General features: G+C 44.6%; 1 protein-coding gene across 1 annotated transcript in view; it reads left to right on the top strand.

The window, feature by feature from the left end:
- LOC122790927 (G2/M phase-specific E3 ubiquitin-protein ligase-like) overlaps positions 1 to 23088 on the top strand; it is a gene marked incomplete in the record, with an annotated part of 597261 nt that overhangs the window by 444637 nt on the left and 129536 nt on the right.

Raw genomic sequence — 23088 nt, 5'->3', positions numbered from 1 at the left:
ACAGTGATGTGGTATGTTGGGGGCACGAGTTCCTTTTTTCTTTGCAGACTAGCTCTTCAGGCCTGGGATCTAGCTGTCCAGTATAAAGATATCAAGTGACCCTTCAGATCAGTTTACATTCTCTCAGATAGCAGTGTAGTGGCAGACTCCTTCAGTAGGTCCAAAACACAAGCTCACGAATGGATGCTTCACAGAGCTGTGTTACTGGACATCGTCCTTCAGTGGGGTATTCCTTGGGTAGAACTTTTTGCCTCTCCTCTGAACAGACACTTCCTCTGTTCGAGTCCCAAATCCTCTGACTTTGAAAGTGGATGCCATGTCTTTTCCTTGGAAGGGGATCTTTCTCTGCTGTTTCCCAACCCTTCCCCTATTATCTCAGGTTCTGCACAAGATCAGGGGGGACTCTCCCAAAATCTTGCAGGTGACTCCGTTTTGGCCCAGACAGTATTGAGTCCCCTTCCCTCTCACATGGTTGGGAGCAATTACCACAAGTTACGTCATGAGGTGGATGATTTTACACAAGGCAAGGAATTTGTTGTCCATCCTCATAGGTTCATAGGTTAGTACTAAGCTAACTGCCCTTGCGAGCCATTTTAAGTCTAGCCAGTTATCCCTTGTGAGATTCAAACCCTGCACCTTGTGTTTGTAAGGCAAACACCTTAACCATTAGGCCACCCTCCCATCACTTGTCCATTCTTCAACTGGCACTGTGGGTGATAGGTTTAAACCCCTTTTAGGCACCTATTTTCTGAGGACATGCTGTGGGTTCTACAATAGGAGGCCAGGAAACCCGCTATCAGAAAATCCTACATGTCCAAATGGCAAAGGTTTTCTGTTACCTCACAGACTGGACCTACTTGCACAAGACGGGTTGTTTAATACTCCCATCTTGAAACACCTTCATCTAGCTACCTGAATAATAGAATTTTAATACCTTTAGGCACCTGCTTTCTGAGAATGTGCAGCAGGTATTAATGTAAGCAAATAACTTGCTACTAGGAAATCATGTATTACAAAAATGGAAAATATTTTGTAGTTGGTGCCAAGCCAAAGAACCCCGGACCCTATTAAGATTAGCATTTCTCTGGTGCTATATTTGTGTGTTTATTATTATCCCATGGCTTTTCTTACTCTTTTCCTAAGGTTCATTTGTCGTCCATTTCAGCATGTCTGCCCAGGGATCCTCCCCTTTCAATGTATTCCCATATTAAAATGTTTTTCAAAGGGATGCAGCGTACCCATTCACCTAGAAGACAAGTGACCCCTCCTTGGGTTCCTAACTTTGTGGTAGAAGCTTTGCTTCATTTGACCCAGTGCATCAGGCCAATTTGAAATTCATAACGTAGGAAACAGTTCCTGTTGATTGTTTTGACTTCTCTGATATGTCTCAGTTGCAAGCTGTTGTGGTGGGTCAGCATTATTTCATTTTCCACAAAGAGAGGGTTTTCATTAACAACTAATCCTTCTTTTATACCTGAAATGGTATCTGTTTACTTTGAGCCAAGCTCCCAGTCATCTTTCCAGAGCCTAAAAACAAAGGAGAGGATTCTTCATACTCTGGATGTCATTTCAAATATCATGACATACAGTGGATATAAAAAATTTACACACACCTGTTAAAATGCCAGGTTTTTGTGATATAAAAAAATGAAACCACAATAAATCATTTCAAAACTTTTCCCGCCTTTAATATGACCTATAACCTGTACAATTCAATTAAAAAACAAATCTGTTGTGGGAAGAAAAATAAAAAAACGTACAATAAGCTGGTTGCATAAGTGTGCACACCCTTAAACTAATACTTTGTGGAAGCACCTTTTGAGTTAATTACAGCATTCAGTCTTTTGGGTATACACCTGCCATCAATTAAAGATGCTCTAATTAACTCCAAATAAAGTTCAGCTGTCCTAGTAGGATTTTCCTGACATTTACTCAGTTGCCTGCTACAGCAAAAGCCATCGTTCGCATAAAGCTTACAAAGCATCATAGGGATCTCATTGTTGAAAGGTATCAGTCAGGAGAAGGGTACAAAAAAATTTCCACAGCATTGGATATACCATGGAACACAGTGAAGACAGTCATCAAAACGTGGAGAAAGTATGGGTCAACAGTGACGTAAAGAACTGGACGTCCCTCCTAAATTGATGAAAAGACGAGACAAAAACTGGTCAGGGAGGCTGCCAAGAGACCTACAGCAACACTGAAGGAGCTGCAGGAATTTCTGGCAAGTACTGGTTGTGTACTACATGTGACAGTTTCCCATATTCTCCATATGTCTGGGCTATGGAGTAGGGTTGCAAGACGGAAGCCTTTTCTTACACAGAAAAACATCCAGGCCCGGCTAAAATTTGCAAAACAATACATCAAGTCTCCCAAAAAGCATGTGGGAAAATGTGTTATGGTCTGATGATTCCAAGGTTGAACTTTTTGGCCACAATTCCAAAAGGTACGTTTGGAGCAAAAACAACAGCATCACCAAAAGAACACCATCCCCACTGTGAAGCATGGTGGTGGCAGTATGCTTTGGGGTTCCTTTTCTTCAGCTGGAACTGGAGCTTTAGTCAAGGTGGAGGGAATTATGAACAGTTCCAAATGCCAGTCACTTTTGGTCAAAACCTTTAGGCATCTGCTAGAAAGATGAAGAGGAATTTCACCTTTCATCATGACAGTGATCCCAAGCATAAATCCAGATCAACAAAATAATGGCTTCACCAGAAGAAAATTAAAGCTTTGGAATGGCCCAGCCAGAGCCCAGACCTAAATACAATAGAAAGTCTGTGGGGTGAGCTGAAGAGGGCAGTGCACAAGAGATGCCCTCTCAATCTGACAGATTTGGAGTGCTTTTGCATGGAAGAGTGGGCAAATATTGCCAAGTCAGGATATTCCATACTGATAGACTTCTACCCAAGAAGACTGAATGCTGAAGCATCTTTTGATTTAATTGCAGCAAAGTATTAGTTTAAGGGTGTGCACACTTATGCCACCAGCTTATTTTACGTTTACTTTTTATATTTTTTCCCCTAGCAGATTTGTTTTTCAATTGAATTGTACAGGTTATAGGTCACATTAAAGGTGGGAAAAGTTTTATATGATGAAATGAAGTTGTTGGAGTGTGGCAATAACAATCTCTTCTGTCTGCTTTCTGATGGCAACGCGTATTCAGAGGAGGTCCAGTGTGCTGGCAGACGTACTGAGCAGGTCCATCTTACTTCCTTATGAGTGGTGTCTCAATCTAGGATATTTGCCAATGGGGCCAACAGTGCTGCGACCTTTTCGCTTCCCCCTTCAATTCCAAGTGCAGCAGGTACTTTCCTCTGATCTCGTCAGAGGAGTCAACAAGAGAGAGACTAATTTGCTGTTGATCCTTGGGTCTCTTTTATACCTTTCCTCTCACTTCTCTCATTCCCAAGTTTCTTCAGAGAGCATTTCAGCAGAAGAACAAAGTAATTCTCATTGTCCTATTCTGGCCTCAACAAGTGTGGATGTTCTTAGAGTTTCACTATTGCAGTCATCACATTTGGGTTATCTGCCTGCAGGTAGCCCTCAGTCGGCCTGAATACCAGTGTCTTGGGATTTCTGCTTCGGATGCTGTCGCTTCTTCCATGACGTCAGGTTGTCAGAGGTATAAAACATGAAGCTGATGCCATTACATTTTCTTGCCATGCGGTGCCCGAAGCAGAAGCAGTTTGCAAGTGCCGGTCGGCCGCCTCCTGAAATTTTCATCTTCCAAGTTTCAGACCTGAAGTCTTTTAAAAGATAAGTACCCAGTTGGGGATCCTTTTTTCTTGCTTTAATTGATGTCCGAAAAAAATAATTGTCTTGCCTGTGGAAAGCAAATACCTCAGAGATTTTCATTCGTACTGCGTCACCTGTTTAGGCCCAGACCATGACGTCCCTTGCTGTCGGTTTTGTGCCTTGTTCAACACCCGTACTATTGGTCATCAGGCTATTTTTGTCATTGAATTATTTCGCTCTATCTCTGTATTCCGAAATGGCTTCGATAAGCCATCTGACTACCGATCCTCCGAAAAAAACGTAAGGATAAAGGGAGAGACAGACCGCATAGGTCCAAAACTGCCGATGATGCTACCGTTAAGCTAGTCACCAGTCCCCCGGTACTCAGGCACTTTCGTAGCCCCTGATACCCACTTCTGCAAATTCGCAGGCCTCTACCGAGACCCATTCGGAGTCCGGTATGCCGCGAAATGCTTCTTCGACTATGGAACCTGCAGATGTGTCTACCTTGGATGGGTCCGGAGCCGCTGTGCAGGCACTGGCTTCTGAGGGTGTATTCAGGCCTTCTGATTTTCATATTAAACCAACGACTTTGTTTCAAACCAAAAATACCAAATTTTCTCAGTCCTAGAGTTTACACTACGCCTAGGAAACAGACAACCATAGCGCATTCTCAGGCCCACATGCCACAAAAACAAATGCTTAGAATGGCTGAAGACCTTATTACTTTAATTAGGGGAAGTCTGCCTTCCCCCTCAAAAAGACCAAGAACTGATTTTCTTTCTGATTCTTTGATCAGGAGTCTGATAACTCTAACCCTTATGATTACCAGGGCGCATACCCTTATCTACCTATGAGGATTCTGATGCAGAGGATTCCATTTCCTCTGCTTCCCCACTAGAAGATTTTTCTTTTGGTGAAACCCTGCATACCTTTAGAGAGCATTTCCGCTGAGAGAGCCAGGACTACTATGTCCAAAAAGAGACTCGGGGAATTTTTAAACTTGCCTCAGCACAGGCCTCTAGCTATCCCTCCTGTACTGGAAATTGTAGATGTCTTCTTGGAATCCAGCCCTGATACTTTGCCTCCAGCTGTCAGGAAACCGGACAGGTACTATAGAGTACCTGACTCCCACAAATTCCTCTTCAAGAATCCTGCTGCAGATCCAGAGACCATTTCCCAGGGACCTAAAGGCATTAAGGCTACAACAGCCAAAAATCCTACCCCTTCGGACAGGGATTCTAGGGCTTTAGACAGATGGGGTAAGAAGGTATACACCTCTGCTACTCTTGCCATCAGGGCTTTAAATTGCCAGTTTCATATGTTAAAGTATCAGCAACATATTATGGAACTAAACAGAAAATGTTGATTCCTGATTGTGCAAAACATAAAGATTTACAAGAGTTAATGCATTCTGCTAACCAAGTTGGTAAACATACTTTGCAATGTGGTTTTGATGCCTTAGAATCATCTTGCAGGGCTGCTGTCACTGGGTCTGTTAGAAGGCATGCTTGGCTTAAGGAACAAACCTTGCCAGACTATGTCAAAGTAAAATTACTAGATGCAGCATTAAACCAAGAGCGTTTATATGGTAAAGCAGAAGTCCTCAAAAGGATGGAGGAAAAAGCTAAATCTATGCAAACTGTTAAAGATTTCTTACAAGTATAGCCGCCTAGATTCAGTAGACATTGGCCTTCTAAAAACTGGTCTTTTCCAGTCCCTCCCGACCTTCAGTCCAAACCCAGGGGCAGCAGACCACCAAGACTACAATCTCAGGGTATGCACAGATCTAAGCAATGGAGTGCTCCCACGTCCAAAACAGGGAGTAGTAAATCGCCATCCTATGGTAAAGTCTCACAATGACCTATCTTTAACACTTCCAAGCCTTGTCCAAGTACTTGCACCTTTAGAAGGGAAACTTGCCCTTCATGCCAAAAACTGGGAGTACCTTACCCAAGACAGATTGGTCTTAAACATGGTTTCCCAGGGATACAGATTCCACTTCCACTCAGTCCCAACCCCAAGCAGATGGCCAGACCTCCCCCCAAACCAGTGGGCAGAAGCCCAAAACCAAGTACTTTCTCTTCTCAGTATCAAGGCTATTCAACCTGTCCCAGCAGAACAAAGGGGACAAGGCTTTTATTCCAGACTGTTTCTGGTACCCTGAAAAGAAAACTCTTGGCGTCCTATCCTGGATCTGTCTATTCTCAACACCTTTCTGGTGGTTCCAAAATTCAAGATGCTTACTCTCCAACAGCTGCTTCCTATGCTATTCAAGGACTCCTGGCTAGCAACCCTAGACTTAAGAGGCTTATCTGCACATCCCATAAGGGAATCTTGCAGGAAATACCTACATTTCAGAGCAGGCTCTATCCACTATCAGTTCTCTGCACTTCCCTTTGGCTTATCTACTGTGCCCAGGGTATTCACAAAATGCCTAGTTCCAGCCATTGCATATTGCAGGCAGAGAAGAATTCAAATTTACCCATACTTGGACGATTGCCTGATTCAAGCGGACAGTCGGGAATTGCTACTACAGCACCTGACATTTGTAAAGGGACTTCTAACTTTACTGGGGTACACCATCAACGAAAAGAAATCACATCTGGTACCCAGCCAACAGACTGTATTCCTGGGAGCAAGCTTGAACACAGCTTCCCAGGTGGCATTCCTCACTCCAGAAAAACAAATTTATTTGACAAACTACTTCAATCTACTGGCCACAAAAAGCAAGCTATCTGCAAGAAAAAAATGCTGTAAGCCCTAGGGTTCATGGCTTCTTGCATTCTACTAATTCCATGTGCAAGACTGCATATGTGGAAATTTCAATGGTACTTAAGTCTCTGGTGTCAACATTCTCAGGACCTGGAAACAATGATTCCTATCATTCCTTTCCTAAGGACAGAGTTCCTTTGGTGGGCATAGGCCTGCTACCACAACAAGGGACTCCCTTTCACTCAACCCCCTGCCGCCCAAACCCTAACAGATGCATCAGACTACGCATGGGGGCTCACATGGTAGGACATTGCATTCAAGGCAGTTAGAGCCCAAAACAAATGCACCTGCATATCAATAAAAAAGAAATTTAGCTGTACAGAATGCTCCGACAGCCTTCAAAGGCCTTATTCCTCCAGGACAACTGTTGGTAAAGACAGACAACACCACAGTTATGTGGTACATAAGCAAGCATGGGGGGAACCCATTCCTACCCACTCTGCAGATTAGCCATGGCTCTGTGGAGCACAGCCTTGAGCAACCAAGTGCACCTGCAAGCCCATTTCCTGCCAGGAAAACTAAATTTACTGGCAGACGTAAGCAGAAATCTCGTGGACCCACACGAGTGGGAACTGGAACCCAAAATATTAAAGCTTTTGAGGAACAGATGGGTTGGCACCAGAGGTGGACCTCTTTGCTTCCCTGCAGAACTTTCAATTGAGCAAATATTGCACCGGAACTCCCCACAGCCAAGCTTGGAAAGTGGATGCCTTGTCCTTTACCTGGGAAAGCCTCTCAATCTGTGCCTCCCCCCCTGTGCCCCTCCTCTCAAAGGTTTTACTAAAGATCAAACAGGACAAGCCAAGGACAATCCTGATTGCACCAGACTGGCCACGCCAGCACTGGTACCCACTTTTGTGCAGTCTGACCTGCTTCAGACCCCTTCCCTGCTGTCCCAGCAGGAGGGCCAGATTGTGCTGCACCCTCCGCTACAGACTCTGAACCTAGCAGCCTGGCTCGTCCCCTGAACTCATCACCAGCAACCCTCAGTAAGCAGGTGCTGGATGTCATTTTTGAGGCATGAAAGCCTATTACAAAAAAATCTAATTCGGAAAAGTGGAAAAGATACTGTTCCTAGAGCCAGTCTCAGGGAATGGACACAACTGTGCCCAGCTTACCTCATATACTAGGTTACCTAACAGAAATACTCCACAAAGGCCTATCCTTCTCTTCAATTAAGATTCATGCCTCTGCCATCTCAGCTCATTATAATACTGACCCACCCCTCTTCTCTCATCCTCTGGTCAAACAGTTCCTGAGAGAAGCCAGAAATGTAAGACCCCCCCAGGAGAGCTCCCGCTCCAGCCTGGGACCTTAACGTTTTACTGGAAAAGCTCACGCTTCTGCCCTTTGAACCTGCTGCTACAGCAGAGTTAAAATTCCTCTCATGGAAAACAGCTTTACTTCTAGCCATTACTTCAGCAAGAAAAGTGTCTGAATTGCAGGATCTTATGGCCGTAGAACCCTTCATTATCTTCCATGCGGACAGGGTTTCCCTCAGGACTAACCCATCATTTATGCCCAAGGTGGTATCTAGTGTGGCTTTAAACCAATCCATTCATTTGCCAACTTTTTTCCCTATTCCTCAGAATAAAGGGGAAAGGGTCCTGCACTCCCTGGACATGCACAGGCAGCTTGGGTTCTATCTGGACAAGACTAAGCCTCTCAGAAAATCTGACCAGCTGCTAGTCAGCTTTGCTGCAGGGGCAGAGGGCAAGGCCATTTATAAGCAAACCATTTCTAAATGGATAGCGCACTGCATCCATTTCTGCTACAAACACCATGGGAAACATACCCCACAGGGGATCAGAACACATTCCACTAGGGCTACATCAACCTCTACAGCATTTCTCAGGGCAGTCCCTCCCAGGGACATCCTGGAAGCTGGAACCTAGAGCTCTGTACACACTTTCACCAAGCATTACCAATTATCTATCTTTTCTAAATCCAGAACTGGATTTGCCACAGCAGTCTTCGAGTCTGCTTGCCAGCCCTAATGCTTCTTAACTACCTCCACCCATCCTCAGCTTTGGAAATCAACCCAAATGTGATGACTGCAACAGTGAAACACGAAGAACATAGTACAGTTGTGTTACACTTACCATAAATGTAGATGTTCGAGTGTATTCACTGTTACAGTCCTGGTTATCCTCCCTCCAGCCCCCCTGACTTCTCTTTACTTCTACCTATCTTTTTTGTTTGCAATACCTTATATCATTGGCATTTGCTTTTTGCTGGGGGTGTTCCACACCATGTAATTGCTTCCTATTTTGGGGGCTCCTGACATCTGGGGCAAGAAAAACTGATGTAATGCCGTCTGCTGCATGTTTTATACTCCCGACGTCATGGAAGAAGCGACAGCATTCGACGCAGAAATCCCAAGACTCTGCTATTCAGGCTGACTGAGGGCTACCTGCAGGCAGAGATAACCCAAATGTGATGACTGCAACAGTGAATACACTCACATCTACATTTATAGTAAGTGTACACAACTGTGCTTTCCACTTCCTCTGACCTCATCTAGTTCACCTTCCCTGGGTGTTGGCTCCTTCTCAGGACCTTCTGTCTCAACCATCTGGTATACCTCACCCAGATATTTGGACCCCAAGTTGACAGCATGGATGTTCATCGTGCTATGCTGCTGCAGTCATCACACTTGGGTTATCTTGCCGTCAGGCGGTCCCGCAGTCGGCCTGAATTCCAAAGCCTTGGTCCGGCGTCGGTTGTCGTCGCTTCTTCCCTGACGTCAGTGCGGCAGTGGTATAAAAGAGGCAGCCGACGCCATTTTCTTTAGTCTTTCTTGCCGCGCGGTGCCCGAAGCAGAAGCAGTTCGCAAGTGCCAGTCGGCCAGCTCCTGAGATTTTCTAACAGAATTTCAGCCGAAGTCTTCTATAAAGCTAAGTACCCCATTGGGGAAACTTTTCTTGCCTCAGACCGATGTCAGACAAAGTTAATTGTATTTCTTGTGGGAAGCAAATACCTCATAAGGATTTTCATTCTTATTGTATTCCTTGCCTAGGCCCAGACCACAATGTTTCTGGTTGTCAGTTTTGCGCTAGGTTCAATAAACGCACTTAAGCGTCGGGCTGATACCGCCCGACATTATTTTGGCAGAAAATTCAACTACATTATGTCATCGGAACCTCCGACAACCACTATGTTTAAAAAACGCAAGGACAAAGACCGGCAGCCTAGACCAGATTCCGAGGTCTCGGTTAGGCCTGCCGCCGGATCTTCGGTATTCAGTGAGGCACCTACGCAGCCCTTGACTACCGCAGATTTAGAAAATATGACTACCTCTCAGAATCTACTGTGACACTGGAGCCGGTTCCTCCTCAACCCGTGGACGCCAGCCCTGGCGGCGATCCGGAGACTATGGACAGGCCTTCGGTTTCAGAAGGCGTCTTTAAACCGACGACTCTCTCCGTTAAGTCATATGCTAAACATCCTAAGGTTAAGAAACCGGGTCCACAGACTCCCACACAGGCCCCTATGCATAAAAAACAGATGCTTAAAATGGCTGAGGACCCGATTACCTTTATCAGAGGTTCCCAGCCCCCTCCTGACAAAAGGCCTAGACTGGAGGAAGATTTACCTCCTTCTGACCAGGAATCCATTTCCTCAGCAGACTCTGAGGAACAGGATTACCCCTTCCCTCTCTATGAAGACTCCGATGCTGAGGAGTCTATTCCCCCTGTTTCCCCCCCTGAAGACTTCTCTTTTGGGGAAACCCTGCACACCATGAGAGAGCATTTCCACTGGGAAGGACAAGATTACTCTGACTCCAAGAAAAGACTCTGTGAGTTTCTTCTTCTACCTCAGCATAGACCCCTAGCCATTCCTCCTGTTGTAGACATTCTGGATGATGTCTACACTGAATCCAGTCTAAATCCAGATTCCTTACCTCCTGCACCACCTAAACCAGACAGCTAAACCAGACAGCTACTATAGAGTCCCTGACTCTCACAAGTTTTTGTATAAAAGCCCTGCTGCAGACCCAAAAACCATTTCCCAGGGTCCCAAAGGGGTTAAGGCCTCTACTGCTAAGAATCCACTACCTGCGGAAAGAGATTCCAGGGCATTAGAAAGATGGGGGAAAAAAGTGTATACCTCTGCCAGTTTGGCCATGAGGGCATTAAACTGCCAATTCCACATGATTAAATACCAGCAGTACTTGCTTACTCAGTTAAAACAGAAAATGATCCCTCAAATAGATCAACTAGATTTCAAAGGGATGCAAGATTTGTTGCATGCAGCAGAACAAGTGGGAAAACATACCTTGCAGTGTGGTTTTGATTCTTTGGAGGCCTCATGTAGAGCAGCAGTCACAGGGTCTGTAATACATAGACATGCTTGGCTAAAAGAGCAGGCCTTACCAGAACATGTCAAGGCAAAGTTACTGGATGCTCCACTGCAAAAGGATGTGTTATTTGGTGTCAAAGCAGAGGAAGTTTTAAAAAAGATGGAAGAAATTCAAAATCACTGCAAACAGTTAAAGATTTCTTACAGGTACAACCTCCCCGCTTCAGCAGAAACTGGCCATCAAAAAACTGGTCCTTTCCTGCTTCAGACAGACCCCAAAGGGGCAGGTACAGATGCCCTAGGGGCAGAGGCCAGGCACAAGGTACCTTCAGGCCTAGACAATGGCAAACAACTCAGAGGGGGAGACGACAGATCTCAACCCTTAAGAAAACAAACTCAATGACTTTCCTCTTCGCCTGCCAAGGAAAATTGCCCAGCCAGCACCTCTAGGAGGAAAACTGGCTCTTTTCCCACAAAACTGGCACATCATAACAAAGGACAAATGGGTTCCGGACATTATTACCCGAGGCTACAGATTTCATTTTCACACTTTACCACGGATGAGAGGCATGCCAAATCTGCCAACAAACCAATGGGCAGAGGCACAAAAGCAAATTTCAGCTCTCATGAACATGAAAGCAATTCAAAAGGTACCTGCGAAAGACCAAGGTCAAGGTTTTTACTCGAGACTATTTCTAGTACCAAGAAAGGACAAAGCCTAGAGACCCATCTTAGACCTTTCAATTCTAAACACGTACTTGGACATTCCCAAATTCAAAATGCTCACACTACAGCAGCTTCTTCCCATACTGGGCAAGGAGTCTTGGCTGGTAACGTTGGACCTCCAAGAGGCATACCTGCATGTCCCTATCAGACAAGATTGCAGAAGATACCTCAGATTTTTGGCAGGCACAGCGCATTATCAATTCTCTGCATTGCCCTTTGGCTTATCTACTGCGCCCAGAGTATTCACAAAATGCCTGGCATCAGTAATTACATACTGCAGACAGCGAGGAATACAAATTTATCCATATCTGGACGACTGCCTGATCCAAGCGGACAGCAAAGACATCCTACTTACAGCATCTGGCATTTGTAACAAAGTTGCTAAGTTGCCTAGGGTACACAGTAAACAAAAAGAAGTCAAAACTAATACCCTCAGAAGAAATAATTTTCCTGGGTGCCAGCTTGAATACAACGGACCAGATGGCTTACCTCACGCCAGACAAACAAAAACAACTGGCTCAGTACTTCAAAAAGATGGCAACTTCTACCCAGCTCACTGCAAGGAAATTCCTGCAGGCATTGGGGTACATGGCATCCTGCATTCAACTAATTGCATATGCAAGGCTGCATATGAGAAAACTACAATGGTACCTAAAAAGTGTATGGTCCCAACAGACACAGCCTCGAAGCAAGTATAACTCTCATTCCCTGCCTTCAAAAAGAGTTTCTATGGTGGGCTCACGCATGCCAAGCAAACAAGGGCCTTCCTTTTGTCTCACCTCCAGCAAACCAAACCTTGACAACAGATTCATCAGATTACGCCTGGGGTGCACACATGGCAGGACAATGCATATAGGGCAAATGGTCTGCAAACCAAAGGCAACTACACATCAATCAGAAGGAGATGCTAGCTGTAAAAAATGCACTAACAGCCTTCAAGAACCTCTTGCATCCAGCTCAACTTCTAATAAGGACAGACAACACCACAGTTATGTGGTACATAAACAAGGAGGAACGCACTCCTACCCACTATGCAGACAGGCAATGGACTTGTGGAAACACAGCATTAACTTACCAAGTACAGCTGCAAGCACAATTCCTGCCAGGAAAAGAAAACATTTTGGCAGACAAATTAAGCAGAAATTTGATAGACCCTCACGAGTGGAGACTACACCCACAAGTATTCTCAATGATAACTCAAAGGTGGGGACCACCAGACATAGATCTGTTTGCCTCAACCAACAATTGCTAGCTACAAAAATTTTGCACAAGGACTTACTATCCCCTGGCTTGGAAAGTGGATGCCCTATCATTCAGTTGGACAGCATTGTCAGTCTACACCTTCCCACCTCTGCCTCTACTGACCCAGGTATTACTGAAAGCCAGATCAGAGAGACCACAGATGATCCTCATTGCTCTGGACTGGCCACGTCAACACTGGTACCCACTACTACGAAACTTGACTCACAACCCTCCATGGATCTTACCTCGATTCCCTCTGCTGTTAACCCAACAAAACTCTCAGATCCTTCACAGTCAACTAAGGACCTTAAATCTAGCTGCATGGAAAATACCTTAAATTATCAAACAACACTTCTCTCAAAGGACGTCCAGAATGTCATTTTGGAGGCCAGGAGGCCCAGCACCAGAAAATCTTACTCAGACAAATGGAAAAGATTTTGTGCATGGAGCCAGTCCAGAAGCCTAAATCCTGCCATCCCAAATATTCCGTACATACTCCAATATCTAACTGAGATGCTACACAAAGGCCTTTCCTTCTCATCCATAAAGATCCATGCTTCAGCCATTTCAGCTCAATATGATACGGTTCCTCCCATTTTCTCTCGTCCTTTGCTAAGGCAGTTTCTCAGAGGGGCAAAAAATATAAGACCCCCAGAAAACCACCTACTCCAACTTGGGATCTAAATTTTGTTCTGGAAAAGTTAACACTTCCTTCTTTCAAACCAGCCTTTTCAGCAGAGCTTCAATACTTGTCATGGAAGACAGCCCTACTGCTGGCTATCACCTCAGCACGCAGAGTCTCAGAACTGCAGGCACTTATGGCAGTGGAACCTTTCATCATTTTCCATCAGGACAGAGTATCTTTACGCACCAACCCTTCCTTCATGCCAAAGGTAGTATCCAGTGTGGCTCTCAATCAGACCATACACTTGCCCACCTTTTATCCAAACCCACAGAGTAAAGGAGAAAGACTCCTTCACTCTTTGGACATTCACAGGCAGTTAACGTTACTATTTGGACAAGACAAAGGCCTTCAGAAAATCTGACCAACTCCTTGTATTCTATGCACCAGGCTCAGAAGGAAAGGCTATTTCAAAACAGACCATCTCCAAATGGATAGCACATTGCATCCGCTTTTGCTACTCGCACCACGGGAAAGCAGTGCCTGCTAGTATTAGGTCTCACTCTACCAGGGCTACAGCAACCTCAGCAGCCTTCCTCCGCGGAGTCCCAACAAAGGACATTCTGGAGGCAGCTACTTGGAGTTCAGTGCACACCTTCACCAAGCATTACCACCTTCCCCTATACTCAAAAACCAGAGCTGGGTTTGCCACTGCAGTTCTGCAGGGCATCTTAGCTGCACCTAACCCAGTTTAGCTCCTACCATCCAACCATAGCTTTGGGACTCTACCCAAGTGTGATGACTGCAGCAGCATAGCACGATGAACATAGTACAGTTTTGTACCTACCATAAATGTAGATGTTCGAGTGGTTATGCTGCTGCAGTCCATGTTACCCTCCCTCCACCCCTTGTACCTAACAAGGCTTTTCTTATACCTCCATGTACTTCAGTCCTTTGGGATGCATGTCTATATGGTGTATTTGCTTACAACTAGTACCATTGTTTTGCACTAAGGTATGTTTTGCAAGCTTCTTATTTTGCCATCTTAGTTTGGGGCACCTGACATCTAGGGCAAGAAAAACTGAAGACAATGGCGTCGGCTGCCTCTTTTATACCCCTGCCGCACTGACGTCAGGGAAGAAGCGACGAAAACTGACGCCGGACCAAGGCTTTGGAATTCAGGCCGACTGCGGGACCGCCTGACGGCAGGATAACCCAAGTGTGATGTCTGCAGCAGCATAACCACTCGAACATCTACATTTATGGTAGGTACAAAACTGTACTTTTCTCAACATCCAGTGATGGCTAGGCAGTCCTGGCTTTCTGTCAATTGACAATATCCTCACTACATCCCAGAAAGATTCTACTATAAGGTCTTGTAAGAGCAAATGGAAGATATTGTCCATTTGGGCTCTCCAAAGGCAGCTAGATCCATTTTCAGCACCCATTTCAGCTATTCTTGACTTGTTTCCATTTTTGATAGTGGTGCTGGTCATTGTAGAATTAATATCAACCTTCTGCCATTTCTAATATTTACTGGGTGAAAACCATTCTTCCTGTGCTTTACAGAGATTATGTAAGACCTTTCTCAAAGGTACCTTCTACTTCGACTACCTATTAAGGACCGTACTCCTCCATAGGATTTAACAGTACTTCTCCAGGCTTTGACCCAGTCCCCCATTTGAGCCCTCTGCCGAGGTTGACTTAAAATTTTTATCATGGGAAGCCTTTTTTCTAGTTGCAATTACCTCAGCTAGATGTGCTGTCTTCCCAGCCCCCCTGTATTTGTTTTTTCATAAGGGTAGAGTATCCCTTCAGACTAACCATTTTCTATCTAAGGTGGCATCAATCAGTTCATCATCCTACCTGTTTTTTTTTTCCAAAATTATCCAGTAAGGGAGAATACATACTGCACATGTTGGATGTACAGAGACCACTTAGTTTCTATCTTGTACATGTCAACCTCTTAGAGCAATCTCGTACATGTCAGCCTCTTAGAGCAAGAAATCTGGACAAAGCCATAAATAAAAGTTGGATAAAGGCCCAAAAATAGGGACAGTATTTAAAATTTGCTCTTGCATACTTAGAAAGTTAATAAAATAAGTTGTGCATTGCTATGAATTTTCTGAAGGGTATGAAGTCAAACTCAAATGTCTGTCATTTTCTAAATTCAGTCTTTAATGATTTGCCACTAATTTGCCAGAAAACCACAATTGTTTGAAAAAGGGACCACAAAATTTGAGGCAAATCTGGGCATTCTGCGAAAATCTGTACAGTTGAGAGGTCTGTTCCATCTCCACAGAACTAAAGATTGCAGGAAATTGGACCAACTGCTTCCTTTTTGAGGGGAAAATTGAGTAAGGTGGTTTCAAAAGTAACTTTAGTCAGATGTCTCACTGACTGCATTTCTTTTGTTTATAAGACTAAAGGGCTGACATTGCCTAAATCTCTTAAGGCTCTTTCCACCAGATCTGTGGCTGCATCATCTGCCTTCTGGTCTCAAGCTTCCATAGATTGCATTTGTGCAGCTGCGTCTTGGTCCAGTGCCGTTATCTTTATTGCTCATTACACATTGGACATAGTATCTTGGAATGGGGCAATGTTTGGCTCCGCTGTACTCTGGAATATCCTTCCTTGAGGACCACCCAGGGTTTTCTCTTAGGGACTCTGTCCCATCGATTGTGGAATGGTCCAAAAATGCATCAGATACAAAAGTTATGTACTCACCATAATGCATTTCTGTCTGGTTTCTTCCCTCCTCAAACTCCCACCCTCGAGCCCCTCTTCTTGCTTTGGAAGTTTTTCATTTGAGCTCGTAGTTCTGAGGAGTAATTCGTGCCTGCCTTGCTGAATCTGAATTGAGTTCCATTCTTCCTCTCTTTCCAACTGAAATGTGATTTAAATTGGAGTATGTTCTTTTACAAGATATCTTGTTTTAGTGCGAGATGGTAGGCTAACTAGAGGGCAAACTTGATCTGAGATAATTCAGGTGAAGGAGAAGGTTATGGGTAAGGAGAGGAGCTCAAGCTATGGAGCCAAAGATTACTGACATGGTTGAAGTCAGATAGTCAAATCAGAGGTCAGATTCAGAACCCATCGGTTGTGAAAGGACAAAAACAGACAACAGAGATGTATCATTATGCTGAGTAGTTTTTGGCTGTTATGTTGTCCTATCTCACCTTCATTCTTACTGGATGGGTTTGGAGCCGATCCTTGGCTCTGACTCTGCCGAATCACTAGCTCGAAGTCTCTAACTTGGCTCGTGGCAGAGTAGGTATCCCATCATGCAGTGGTGCATTCTCCAGATCTCGTTTGCCGCTTTGCGAATTCAGATGTCTTCTTGGCCATGGTTAATTTTTTGTCTTTTTGCTAATCTTTATATATTTAGTCTTTAGAATTGCTTAGTTTAGTTAGTCTTCTGAGTCCTGTGCTTTTCATAGCCTTAGTAGCTAATTTATCTCTGTTGCTGTGCTTCTTGTTGGCCGTCGTTTTTCGCTAGGCTTGTATTGTGTATCCCGTCGCCTTTAACTGTAGTGATGTGCTAAATTGTTATAGTTAATTAGTTAGCTTAGCTCGTTTAAGTTTGAGAGCTAACTGCCCGTTTCAGTTAGAGTGCTAGTAGTAGTGTGTTGTGTGTCCCTTTCTGACAGCTACTAGGTCCGTTTAAATTAGAGGACCTAGTGCTTGTTTAGTTAAGCACCAATTTATTTCCCTTTCCCTTTAGCTATACTAGATGTTTTTTCTGTGTGATTTTAATTAGTTTTATAGTTGTTTTAGGATTTCTTCATCCCTACCATGGCCAAGGAAACTAGGGCAAAGGAACATAAGCCTTCGGGCTTTAAAAAAATGCCAAAAGTGCTCCCAAAAAAAATGTCAATTACGGATGGACATAGTGTTTGCGTTTACTGTTTAGGAGCAATCCATCTTCAGGAAACCTGCACATTCTGCCACTCCTTTAGCACCTGTGTCCTACAGGAGAGAAAAAATAAACTGATTGATTGTCAAAGGACTCTTGAAACCAACCAGTTCTTCAACCCCATCCAGTAAGTCCTCTCCTTTTATACAGGACAAACCAACCAAAAGGCCATCTTCAGTCTCTTCGGCTCAGTCTGAGCCTCCTGAAAAATTGTCTAAAATTTCTCAAGCATCGATCTCCTCGGCTCCACAGCCTTCGGAACTGACGGAGATAATTATCAGTGATAAACAAGTTCTTCAACTCCAAGATCTTTGTGACTGGGAGCCATTCCATTGAACTTCCGCCAGTCTCCCCTACTTTGAGATCTCCGATCCTAGAGAGATCTCGTTCACCAACCCTATCCTCTAGCTCTTCTAGTAGCACATCTGATGATCACGTGAAGAGTGTGGTGCAGAGACTATTGAAGTTGCCGGCATGTTTTGGAGCAGTCCAAGACTGTTACATCTACTGTTGTTCCTCCTCCAAGCCAAGCTGGATCTTTGGAGCTGGAGTGCCAAGTACCACTTGCTGTAGACCCTTCGGTTCCAGGACCCCTTCTGGGTATTCCAGAACCGATCTCTACTCCGACACTCTTGGTGCCATCCGAGGTGTCTAGCTGTCCAATCGGCCCCGAGCTTCTTTGGTTCAGAGTCCACCCCTCGGCACCTCAGCTCAGTTGAGCTCGGCTCCTACATCAGCTTCGGAGCCGGGGGTTTCCTCTGTTTCTTCGGAACAAGTGATGTCCTCTGACCCAGTGGGTTTGGCTTTCCAGCTGAGGAGTGCGCTGTCCCCTCCTGCAGCTGTACGCAAGGATACTGGCATTCATCCCCCCAAACTCCGAATACTGTCTTGGCACCACCTGTCCACCGGATAGCAGAGATTCAGAGCCTCAGGAACCCCCATTGGGTGAACCTCACTCTTCCGAGGCCTCCCCAGAATACCCTTCTGAGGAGCCCCCTCAGAAAAGGAAGAATATAGACTCCGCTGATGAGTCTGTCACCTCAGACACTGACCTCGAGGAGTCGTCATCTGAAGATATCTCATTTGCAGATATCCTTGTGAGATCCTAACAGAGAGGCGGCTGGAACACCATCAACCTTTCTGATGAATCTGTGTACCCTGAAGGCCTTTGGATCTCAACCTTCAGCCTCCTGAGTGTCTCCACCTATTGATGTGCTAATGGAGTTTGTCAGTTGAAAGGCGTGGGAGTCACCTGACACTATGGAACCAGTCCCTCGGAGGCCTAACAAGTTTGTCCGCCCCCACTGAAAAAAAATTTCTTGTTAAAGGTGTGCCTGTAGATGCTATGGTCGTGGCAGCCGCCAACAAGAAGGAACTCTGAGGCATCCTCATCTGTTCATCCTCCGAACAAAGATTCTCAAACAATGGACAGATACGGGAAGCATATCTTTTCATCAGTGACTTTTGCATCAGATCGCTGAACTACCTCATACACTTTACAAGGCTACAAAGAGATTTCCTGAAGGAGCTAGGATATGTTCTACAAGGTTCTTTGGCTTCAGGGGTGACAGAGAAAGTCACCTCCCAGCTGGTCCACCTTAAATTCCATCATCCGCTCATCCATGAGACTGATGTATGCAGCGGATGGAGCAAGTAGGGCAGTGGGTTCAGGAGTTTCCTGAGGACACGCTCCTGGATGTGCTTTTGTAATTTTGTGGAACCTTTTAAGTCTATCTTTACCAATGCCCTTTTTGATGGTTCCTCGCTTTTTGGACCTAAAGTTACAGACACTCGCCAGATGTGAGTGGAAAGGGAAAACACTCTGCCGTTGGAGTATGTTTTTCAGTACCTTACCCTAAAGGTCAGAAGTGGGAAAATCAAAAGATCCCAGGGAGCTTTCCAAGATCCATGAGGTGAATCCTTCCCCAGGGGCACTGGGGGAGGCAACAATGGTAGACGTCCTAAAGGCAGAGGGGGTCTGCAAAACCAGGACGACCGTGAATCCTTTTGTGGATGTCCCTACCAGCACTCCTGAAATGAGGCCCGTCTGCTCTACTCTGGAGGCAGTAGGGGGAAGTTTATCTTTGTGCCCAGAAGCCTGGCAAAATATCACGACAAGTGGGTACAAAGCATAATATCCACAGGCTATTCCATTCCCTTTTGCCATCCTCTCCTACACATCAGAACAATCCCAGATGTTCCACCCAATCTAAGGGTGCAAACAACTATAGAAATTCAAAAGTTGCTAGACAAGAGTCATCCAAAAAGTCCCCGTAGACCAAATAGGATTCTGAACTTACTGAAGATTATTTTTAGTGCCAAAAAGAACAGGGGACTGGAGACCCATATTGGATCTCAGCAAACTGAACGAATCTGTCAAAAAGTCCAAGTTCCGAATGGTGACACTGCAGTCAATACTTCACTTCTTAGGGAAAGATGATTATTTGTGCTCAATAGACCTCCAAGATGTGTACTGCCACATAATGGACAGAGCATCAAGGAGTCAGTTACGCTTCTTGCTGGGAGCCAGTCATCAGTTCCGAGCTTTGCCCTTTGGTCTCACTACAACCCTCAGAGTGTTCATCAAATGCATGGTAGTAGTAGCGGCTTACTTGAGATGTCTTGGATTCAGTGTTTCCTTATTTGGGCGACTGACTCTTGACTGCCACCACCAAGCATCTACTTCAACAAGCCAGGGATGTGACATTGGAAATTTGTGCTCAGCTAGGCATGTCAATTTTCAAAAATCTGCCTTGTTGCCCTCTCAACATATTACCTTCGTAGGCGCAGACCTAGATACTGTTTCTATGATGACACGTCGTCCACCCAACAGAATTTCTCTCCTCAGACAGCAAATACTCCGCCTTCTTCCCAAGGACAAGGTAAAGGCAAGGGTAGTTCTGAAACTTTTAGGAACCATGGCTTCAACCATAACTCTAGTTCCTCTCGGCAGGATGCATATGAGAATCCTTCATTGGCTCCTGTTTTTTTGGTGGCCGCTACAAGAACTTCCTATGTCCCATCTGATTAGAGTAACTGAGTCATGCAAGAGGGATCTACGGTGGTGGACTCAATCCAATCATGTGACCATCAGAAGACCGTTTATTCCGCAACAGCCTGTTGCTACAGTGACCACAGACTCTTCCCAGATTGGGGGGGGGGGGGCATTATCTGTAAAGGACAGTCCAAGGCATATGGCAAGACCATTGCACATCAGTGTTCCCGAGATGAGAGTAGTGCTTCTGGCATTGCAGGCACTCCGCAACTCTCTTCCACTAAGGACGATTGCAATCCAGTCAGTATGTCGGTGGTATGGTACATAAACAAGGAGGAACCAGATCATACACACTTTGTCAAGAGGCTCTGAGAGTTTGGCAATAAGCAATATCTTCCCAATGCTTTCTAGTAGCAATGCACATCCCGGGGAAATCCAGCGTTATTGATCAGCTCAGCAGGGCAATATTAATGCCTCACGAGTGGTCTCTAAACCAGAGCATAGCAGAAAAGATTTTCCGGAAATGGGGCCAGCCTTGCTGCAATCTTTTTGCCACTCCCATGAATACCAAATGCAGCAGCTACTTTACCCTAGTTCTCCCTCCAGGGGAGACACCAAGAGATGCACTTGTTCACGATTGGCCCTCTGGACTTCTTTATGCCTTTCCCCGTTTCCACTCATACCCAAAGTCATCCAGAAAGCAAAATCCTTGGGAAGCCAGCTGATTCTTATTGCCCCATATTGGCTTCGTCAGATTTGGTTCCCCTTTCGCTGGCTGCATCTGCAGGAGAGAAGCCTTGGGTTCTGGAATCCAGTTCCAGACCTTCTCACCCATATGTCAGGAATGCTTCATTCTTCTCTCCACACCCTCAATTTGACAGCATGGCTGTTCCACTTCCAAACTTAGACTTCAAGACATCACTCCAGCCGTAAAACACATTTTGATATCCTGTCATAAAGATTCTACCAGAAAATTATATACTAGTAAATGGAAGAGGCCCTACTGGGCACAAACCAGAAACACTGACCCCTTCTCTGCTCCAGTTCACTCGATTTTATAATTTCTAACTGAACTATTCCAACAAGGCTTGGCTGCAGCCACAATTAGAGTCCAACTGGCGGCAATCTCAAATGTCCACATTGGTGAATTTTCTCCTAAACTAATGTCACACAGATTGTGTAAAGCATTCTTAAAAGGGGCTTCTTTGAGACCTCCTTTAAAACCACTTCCTCCTTGGGATTTAAATTTTGTAGTCTCATCTAACATTGCAACCATTCGAGCCCTCCTCATTTTGTGACCCCAATTTTTTTTCTTGGAAGACTATACTTATATTAGCAGTAACATCTGCAAGAAGAGTCTGAGTTGCAAGCACTATCAATCCACCATATTTGATTTTCCATAAGGATAGGGTATCGTTAAGAACCTAGTCAGTCATTTGTACCTAAGGTTTGTTCTCAATCTAAACCAATCTATTGAGCTTCCAGTCTTTTTTTCCAAACATAGCAACAAGGCAGAGTATAAACTGCAATTGGATGTGCACAGACAGCTATCTATCTCCATAGAACTAAAGATTTCAGAAAATCAGATCACTTGTTAATTTCTTTCTCTGAAGCAAAAAAGGTCATGCCAGTTTCAAAAGTCACACTTTCAAATTGTATCACTTTTATATACACCTCCAATAATAGAAATTTGCCATTCAAAATTAGAGGTCACTCAACCAGAGCATTGGCAACATCCTCTGCTTTCCAGGCCAGAATGTCAATGGACAGTATTTGTGCTGCTGCTACATGGACAAATCCTCATATGTTTATTATTCATTACAAAGTTGATTTGGCCTCCAGGGACAGGGCTTCATTTGGTTCCACTGTGCACAAAGGTGTACTGCCGTGAGCCACCCAGGGAAAAAGTGCTAGGGACGCTGTCCCATCCAGTAAGAATGAAGGCGAGATTACTCACCATAACATTCCGTGTTTGGTGTCCATCTCGCCCCTCATTCTTACAACCCTCCCGGCTTCCCCCATCCGAGGACTCCTAGAGGACCTGATGGACAGTTGTTTCCTCATTTAAATGAGCTCCTTTGACTCTTGTTTTTCCTTGACCTGATGTCATTTGATTATTTTAGTCTTTGTAATAGTTAGCAGCAAACTAGATCTGGAGATTGCACCACTGCATGATGGGATACCTACTCTGCCACGAGCCAAGTTAGAGACTTCGAGCTAGTGGATTTGGCCGAGTCAGAGCAGAGGACCGGCTCCAAACCCATCCAGTAAGAATGAAGGGCGAGATGGACAACAAACATGAAACATTATGGTGAGTACATAACTTTTTTACTTAGAACTAATTTGGCATTAGGGAAAGGAGATGGGATAGGTTTATGCTACTGTAGTACATTATTGCTACTCCTTTTTTGTTTCATCTGTTTCTGTGTTACTGATGCTAGTTTTTAGCAAAGATTCTGTTATTGGTAATATAGCAAGGGAGCGATGTTTTATCCATGCTTATAATTCTGAAATTTTGTTAACATTGCTTCTGAAGTTGATATGGAATAGATTGAGTGTTTTTGTTGCTAACTCTTATTTTGTCAGGAAGAGAGTTTAGGTTTTCAGTCAGTTGATTTATTATTTGTGGAGAAACTTGGTGCTTGAGAGGGCCCAGGGTTGGGGTAAAAGTCACCTACATGCAGATTCAATAGTACACTTGTATGAGTGTTTCATTTTAGTTTATGTACAACAGCTGGTAAAAATACGTTTCAACCTTTTTGCGATGTATTGGAT

Source organism: Protopterus annectens, chromosome 1.part2 (genome assembly GCF_019279795.1).
Source record: "Protopterus annectens isolate FY-2018-M chromosome 1.part2, PAN1.0, whole genome shotgun sequence".
In the NCBI taxonomy this organism is placed as follows: Eukaryota; Metazoa; Chordata; order Ceratodontiformes; family Protopteridae; genus Protopterus; species Protopterus annectens.
Note: the sequence above shows the minus strand (reverse complement) of the source record. Positions and strands in the feature narration are given on the sequence as shown.